An 8,783-nucleotide genomic window follows, 5' to 3' on the forward strand; every position below is an offset into this window, starting at 1 on the left:
CCTTCTAACTCTAATTTATTCTGTCTCTGTGATACTTAAGTCACTCAAATTGAATTAATATTCAACTGTCATTAATTTAAATAGCTACTTGATTTCTCCCTTAGGCCTTTGCTACTAGATAGAACAGTTTGTTGCTGAATGTTAGCAGTGCAATATAATGAATTTTGCAAAACCAGAATTTGGTTACATTTTGATAAAGAACAATTAATTATGTGATATGTTAACAAATAATTAACACATAGAATTTAGAAATGCTAAAGATTCTACAGATTATCTAACCAAATTAATTCCCTCTACCTGCCAAAAATCTGTCAATTGTTAGTGATTCATAGAAATGCTAGGATGGCAATGAATGTAGTCAAGATTGGGCATAATGGTAAAGAGTGATGAAATCCATTTGCAAGGCTATAAAACTGGGGCATTATATAACACCTGAACTTACATAGACAAAGAATTTGAAAATCAGGCAAAATATTTGTTGTATTTAAGGTCCCACTGAAAGTTCAGGACAGAGTCATGGTTAGAATTTAAATTTCCTAACTTTTAAATCTATTCTATAGTTTACTGCTTCTTTATAGAATATTCTTTAAAGACTTATTTTAATATTTTAATGTTTATGTTTTCCTAAAGATTGAATGCACATGCATATCTTTTGTTTCTGTTATTAGAATGGAGCAGCATTAAATAGGATCTTTTAAGATACTATATTAGATTTTCTTTTACTCAGATGCTTAAATGATATCCAAAGTAATCACTTAAGTCATTGATGTAGTATTTTTCCCTTTGTTGCTGCAATGTTTGACTTTGGGTATCATCACTGTAACTGGATTAAGAGCTTCCCAAATAACTAGTAAAGCATTAACTATCTTCAATGCTTTGGTAGAAAGAACAGTAGGTGGTCTGGCATTTAGTAACAATGATTGTGCTGCCCCAAATGTGTGTGTGTGTGTGGGGGGGGGAGTATTATCAGAGAGATTGGTATAAGGATCAGTGGACTGAGTGGGGACGATTCACACTCAAAATTGGCTGTGTGCTACCTAATCAGCTGGAGGGTCTGCCTGGATAGAACCAAAAAAAAAAAAAAAAAAAAAAGGAGGAATGGTAAAATTAGGATCTCTCTTGTAGGTAAGAACTCCAGGTTCTTTAGCCTTTGGACTCAGGAGCTCACACTAGGAGAGCTTTATGGGCTTTCGGGCCTCACACTGAAATTTATGCCATTAACTTCCTTGTTTCTAAGGCCTTCAGACTTAGACTGATCCATGATACTGATACCACAGGTTACCTAGTGAAGAGTTCTGCTCCCTCACATGTTGAAGTATACCATTCAAGGAGCATGCCGAGGCAAGCATATAAAGCAGAGTTTATTTTAAAAGGGGTAACAGACTTGCCCTGGCAGGAAGAAGGGGGCAGAGCTGGTATCCTGGTATCGCAAGAAGTGAGGTATTCTGCCTTTTTTTACATGTCCTAGGCTTCCTTTTTTCCCCTTCTCTCTTCCCCTTATCTTTCTCCTTCCTGTGTAAGTGACTAAGCCCAGGAGATGCTCAATCAGATGACCAAAAGGTGGGAAGCAGATGGATTGGAGGAGACAAATTGGAGTAATCTAGGAAGGAAGGAGGCATAATTAACAATTCTCCATAGGGAGAGACAATCTCTGGGTCAGGTTACCTTAGCAACAGGTTGGAGCAGGGGCAGGTTATCTGGGTAAGGATAGAGAAAGGGCTCGGAAGGCATCAGCATTTCAATCCCTCTCCAACTTCCTTGATCTGACCTGACTCAATTTACCCATCTAAACTGACTGCCTGTGTAATTCTGGTTTCAATACCATCTTCTCTGATTCTCTAATTGTCAGACAGCCTATCATAGACTTCTAAGCCTCCATAATCGCTTTAACCAATTCACCTAATAAAACCCTTATTTTTCTTCTCTCTGTTTACTTTCTATATACCCTGGAAATTTAATTTCTTTGGAGAGATCCAAATAAAATAGTTGGCCATATATAGACCCAAGTCTATCTCAAGTATGTTGCTATCAAATCCAACTGTATTTTCGAATTCTAAATATTGGAAATTGCTTTAAGAACCACTATAAATTCCTGGCCTACTACTACCTCTTTTAGTAAAAATGATTTTTCTTAGAGCATGTCTGTTTATTTTTAAAAGGAAGTTGGACTTTACTACTACATAACAGCATTACTTAATCAACCTAAATATACATGGGTTTATATTAGCTATTATACTTGCTGATAAAAACTCTAATAAATACAAAATGATAAGACTATTTTTCTACTCAGCTGGGTTGTCAGTATTACATTCTCCCTTTCTCAGTTTTAAAAATATAATAAGGAAAAAAAGTAGGAAACGCTTGTCTTTTCAATGAATGTAAATTAAGAACTTATTTCTAAAATTTGCCTTGCTAAAGACTGAAGTATTTTAGGAGATAAGATAAATGAGATTAGTCTACCCAGTCGAAATGTTTAAGCCTACTCAGTTTTTCAAGAAATCAGAGAGTGTTCACTGAATAGAAAAAAATCAATTTTTGAGGAAATAAAAAACTCTAGAAAAGCAGAATGATAACAATACTAAGAAAAATAGTAACTGCAAATACTTTCGTATAGCACAGAAACATTTCTTATTGTGGAATGTAAAAAAAAATTAAAGGATTTCATGACAAACTAACTAAAATATACTCTGAGATTTTCTAAATATATGATTTTAATGCTTAGTAATAAGCATAGTTATAAGTATTATCTAGGTACCTAATAAATGGCTCAATTACTTTGTTTTTCCTAGTTTTACAAATCAGGCTTTAGAAAAACCCAATCTATGCTTATGTTACACTTTCATTCTTTATCTCTATAGCTCTGAGATAACATTAAAATTTAAAAATATCATGTTGTAACAAATCTAAACAACTGTCCTGTCTCTTAATGCCACTTTGTGAAGTTATAGTGACATAATATGCAGTGATTTTATTCATTTTTTTTCAAAAAAGAGAGATAATGGGTAGCATAGATGGATGGATAGATAGATAGGCAGGCAGACAGATGAATGAGAAGGGATTTATTACAGAATTTGGCTCCCATGATTATGAATGTTTGGAAGTCCTACAGTGGACTATTTTCCAGCCAATATAACAGCGAGGATGGTATCATGGCTCAGTCTAAGTCTGCTGGCCTCGGCACCAGGGAAGTTAATAGTGTAACAATGAATCTGAAGCAAAAGGACTCAGAATTTGGAGGGCCACAGGTATAATCCCCTGGGTCCTAATTCAGGGAAATCTGAAGTTATTATATGTAAGGTAGAAGAGAAAGGGTGTCCTACCTTCAGAAGAGAGTAAAATTCACCTTTCCTCTGCCACCATTTTGTTTCCTCAGTAGATTGGATGGTGCCTGCTCACAGTGGGTGAGGGTGGATCTCCCTAGTTCACTGAGTCAAATGCTTGCCTTTTAAAGAAATCCCCTCACATATATACAAGGAAATATTGGCTTATCAATTTTCTAGGTATCCTTAATTCAGTCAAGTCAAAACCTAAAATCAACCTTTACAACACAAGGGTTTTGTATCTTTGCATTGCATCTATTATACTTTGTTTGGGTTTCCACTCTCATTGTTCTTGGCTTGCTGTTCTCAAATAAAGGACTGTGTTAGTTTTGTGTTATTCTGACCAAAATAACTGACCAGAACAACTTAGAGGGAGAGAAGCTTATTTTAGCTCAATTTCAAAGATTCAGTCCATGGTTGGCTGACTCCATAGCTCAGAGCCCAAGATGAGGCAAAATATCATGACTGAAGGGTGTGAAATAGAGAGCTGCTCTGCTTCTGAAAGCAAAGAGAGGTTTCTGTTTTCCAAGGAGATAACATGAACCTCCATAAATCTGCTTCCTCTAGCTATGCCCTACTTGCCTACAGTTACCATTCATTAGTCGATTAAAATTATTAATCTTTCAAATGGATTAATCCACTGATTAGACTACAACTCTCATAATCTAATCATATCATTTCTGAACATTCCTGCATGTTTGCACACATGAGCTTTTGGTGAACACCTTATATTCAAACAATAAGAAGAACATTTTATGCCTCTTTATGGTTGAGTAAAACTCCATTATGTATATATACTACATTTTTAAATCCATTCTTCTGTTGATGGAATATCTAGGCTGGTTCTATAACTTGACTAGTATGAACTATGCTACTATAAAAATGACATCATGATGTTACATGAAATAAGTCAGATTCAGAAAGTCGAGTGTCATGTGTTCTCTGTCATATATGGAAGTAATAGAGACAGAAAGGAAAAATGGTGTGTGATCCCTTCCAAATCATCTCATAGAATAGAAGGAAACTCAGTACAACAGAGGATGAGGACTAGGCAGAGGGAGGGAGGGAGGAAAGGTGATAATATGGAGGAATGAAATAGACTAAATTAGGCTTTTGCAGGTACAAATGTATCAAAATGAAGCCTACTACTGATAATAATTGATCAATAAAACATTTTTAAAAACAGAATCAACATTTTAATTCTTATCTCAGATTCTGCTTTCAAGAGGATCTATTCTAAGACAGTACCCCCTTTGGTAGACATACATTCACAAGATTACATATATCTCAGAGGCTTTTCTGGGCCACTTTGGTACTTCTTTGGGTATTGCAATGTAGTTGTTTGTTTTTTCTTTTTTTGTGTGTGTGTACATATATAATATATATAAATATAATGCATTTTTAAGATATACATCTATAAAATTATATATTCTCTCTCTATATATATGTGTGTGTGTGTGTGTGTATATATATATATATATATATATATATATATATATATATATATGAATAAAGAGCTTTAGAAAGCTAGAGTAATGGGCTTTTAAGAAAAAAAAAACACAATAAAGCAAACTTTTCCAGTATTATTTCTTCTGAAATTTCATATTTAATAAATAAATCAAGTCTTCAAGATACAAATTGTACAAAGAGTAAAGTCCTCTCTATACAAGGCTCTGTTAAAGGAAGAAATTTTTTTATGGGGTGGTTGGTTCACCATGGAATTCCTCATGGCCAATATCTTTATTGACACAAAGAAGACAATAAAATGTGATGGATATACTAAAAAATGAGATCTAATCACCATCAGTTTAAAATTTTAGTGATAATGATTCATATTACTGCTTCTGATATGATGATTGTCCTTTTAAACTTTGGGGTACATTTTACTTTTAAATAATGATTTTCATATCTGGAACAGACTACTATTAAAAGATTTCCTTTTTATAACTTAAACCTTCAGAAAAACATATTTTAAAATACTTAAGTTTTCTATAAATGTTCTCACACATTACTTAATCTTTATTCAGAAATGTCTGGTGGGCTATATGGATGATACCAAAAGCTTGTTGATTTGTTTATCTAAAGCATATGTCAATTCCTTGAATTAAATCAGTAAAATTTTCTGCTTGATTGATTTAACCTATGACTTAAGGTGGTCTATTGTTTTGTTAGGCAGATAACACCAGTTTTATTTTCCTCTTTTCATTTTTGTTTTAAGGATAATATTGCTTGCCTTAGTATTTCCAAGTGTAGTGCTAACTATATTCTTCAGAAGGTGCTATGGAAAGTTAAATTATTTTTACTGTTGCAGATGGCTTGTCTCTGATAGGCTTCTATGCTTCAGATTAAGCATTACTCATCAAGTACAAAATTTGTTTTTACTTATTTCCCAACAAATTCAAATTTTTCTCTTCCTGAAGAAGTCTCTTTTAAAATCATGGATATGAAGAACTTTGGAAATTCTATCCTTATGTGAAAGTAATGCTTTTGAAGTCTTTCCCTTAGGGAATATCAGGGGGATAGATTTCCTGCATAACTTTTTATAGCAAAAAGGTCTTTAGATTTACCTAGGCATAAAGACCTGAATAAGTATGTTATGCAAATAAAATAATACTCAGATGCTTTCTCAGAAACAGGCCTTTTCCTGTTGAATTGAGGAGAGGAACTTTATGTTTTATTTGGAGCAATATAAAAGACTTTGAAGATATTCAACTGTAACTGATTGTGCTGTCTAAATTAAATGTATTTATGAACTTAAAATGTTTTGTGTCCTAATAATAATAATTTTGACAATAAAATAAGCTAGCATTTGTTGTTAAAAAGTGATTTATGAAGTATATTTTACGTGACTGCTGGGTTAACCAGATATTACTAAAGAGAATTTCATAGGGAATTTAAAAATATCTAAAACAGAAATAATATTTTTTATTATTGTGTTTTGAGCTTCAGTCTATGTGTAATGAAAAATAATTTGTTAAGGCCATAACATTTATCTGATTGTAATGTTAGGTTTTTGGTTGCATAGTCGTATTTCTGAATTATGAGTCTTTTGGGTCAAATAAACATATTTTATTCATATCTCTATCCCCAGTAACTAGCATAATACCTGGATGCCCACAACATTTTTAATTGAATGAGGGAATGAATAAAAAATACTGAATTAATATATATTACTGTACATTAGGGGATAATTTTATCTGAACTACTTTTGAAAAATTTTACATGTAGTGTTTAAAGAATGTAATCCCTTGCCAGACTAGCTGGTTTACTGGCATTAACACAGATGGGGATTATTTTATATCTGTGATAATGCTTATAGTTAGCACAGGGATATAGAAGGCTGGGAATTGATACTTGGGGTGAGACCCTTGAAACGTGAACTTTTCCACTTTATTGTTCACAGAATTCAAATGAATGGATGATGTTGGGCTCCTTGTTCACATCTTTCACCGATTGCAATTTAATTGCTATACATCATGATTGATAAATCTTTTTGATAACTCTATTTATACATACCTCAATTCATGTATCTTTTTCTCCTCATTATTGGAGAAGTGTTATCTTTATAGTTATTTCTTATTGTGTAAAATACAATACCTTCTATTACTCATGATTTTTTCAACTATCCAATAGTGCCCTTTTGTTATTAACTTTTCCTTATCCTACAAAAAAAATCCCATAAGTTTAAAATCAGTTTTTTTTCCCATTTAAACCTTGGGTTTTTATGATGGGACACATTTTTGAAAATGACAGGAAAATTTTAGAAATATTTTTCTATGAAGTTATTTTGGCACAAGTTTAAATCCCAAGAAATGAATACAACCTACAGACATTTATTTTGATTTCCCAAAATGTAGTTTGCAATAATTTATTACCCTATTTAGCACAGAAATTATTTATAGGTAATGCATTGATTTACAAATATTTGCATTGGACATTCCCTCTCATTTATGACCCTCTGAATTAATTTATTTAACAAATATTTATGTAGCCCCTATGATGTGTAGGTATTATTTTAAGTCTTAGAGGTATAACAGTGAGAAAAAATGAAAATATTGCTTTCTCTGAGCTTATATTCCTGAGGCATTAGAGAGACAATAAACAAGATGAATAAATATTTTTATTATTATAGCAACTTAAAAGTATTAAGTAAAAGGAATGAAGTATTTAACTCTTGGGGCCTCTTCCACTTTCTGCCAGGCTCTAATGTTATACTTTTCTTTTCTCACAGCCCAGGAACTTATATTAAGCACACACACACAACTTTGGGTGAAAAAAATCTTATTTTCTTAAAAAGGCTGAATATAAATAATTCCAATTGTGTGGCATGTTGTTCAGAAATATTGCTTCCATAAACAGAGATCAATTCTTATTTATTGCTAAATGATATAATGATGCTTAAACTACAGCAGAATACAGAATAAATGCCCCTTTAAGATCACTTCAGTGACATAAAACCCACAAATTCTGGAAGGCAAAACTGACTGGATCTCTAAAAGAAAATATGGGATGAATGATCATGATTCTGACATTAAATGATGTGATGTTCCATTTGTGTCTAGCTCTAGTCTGAGTGTCTTGAGGCCTGTTTTGGAATGAGAAAATGTCAACATTGCTTAACTGTGACTCCAGGTCTAGGAGTTTTTAAAGATAATCACCTACTCTGATTTAGCAAGGTAGAATATGGAGCAGGAATGGAAACAAGAAATTGGTCATGGTATGGTTGGTGACTGTACAGTTTACATAGTCCTAGGGTCTTCCAAATGGTAGTACATAACCTAATATTCAAGCAGGCATTTGAACTGCATTGCTGAAAAGAGAAAATAATGGAAAATTTACAGCTGCTTTAAAAATTTGCTTTAATTATTTTTACATGACAGTAGAATGCATTTTGATACATTGTTTGCAAATGGAGCAAAACTTCTCATTCCTCTGGCTGTACATGGTGCAGAGTCCCACATTTAGTATAATCATAATTGTATATAGGATGATAATGTCTGTCTCATTCTACCGTCCTTCCCATCCCCATAGTCCCACCACTCTCCTCACTCTCTTCTACACAATCCAAAGTTTCTTCATTCATCCTTATCCCACTCCCGCACCCCTCCCACACACACTGGACCAGCATCTGCTTATCAGAGAAACCATTTGAACTTTTTTTGGGGGGGGGGATTGGTTTATTTCACTTATATTCTCTAGTTCCATTCTTTTACCTGGAAATGACATAATTTCATTCTATTTTTAAGGCTGAGTAATATTTCTTTGTGTATATGTACTGCATTTTCTTTATGCATTCACCTGTTGAAGGGCGTCTAGGTCTGTTCCATAGTTTAGCTATTATGAATTGAGCTGCTATAAACATTGATGTGGCTGTGTCACTGTAGTATGCTGAATTTAAGTCTTTTGGGTGTAAACCTAGGAGTGGAATGACTGAGTCAAATGGTGGTTCCATTCTAAGTTTTC

The sequence above is a fragment of the Spermophilus citellus genome, assembly GCF_964194105.1.
Source record: "Spermophilus citellus genome assembly, chromosome: 14".
NCBI classification, from domain to species: Eukaryota; Metazoa; Chordata; class Mammalia; order Rodentia; family Sciuridae; genus Spermophilus; species Spermophilus citellus.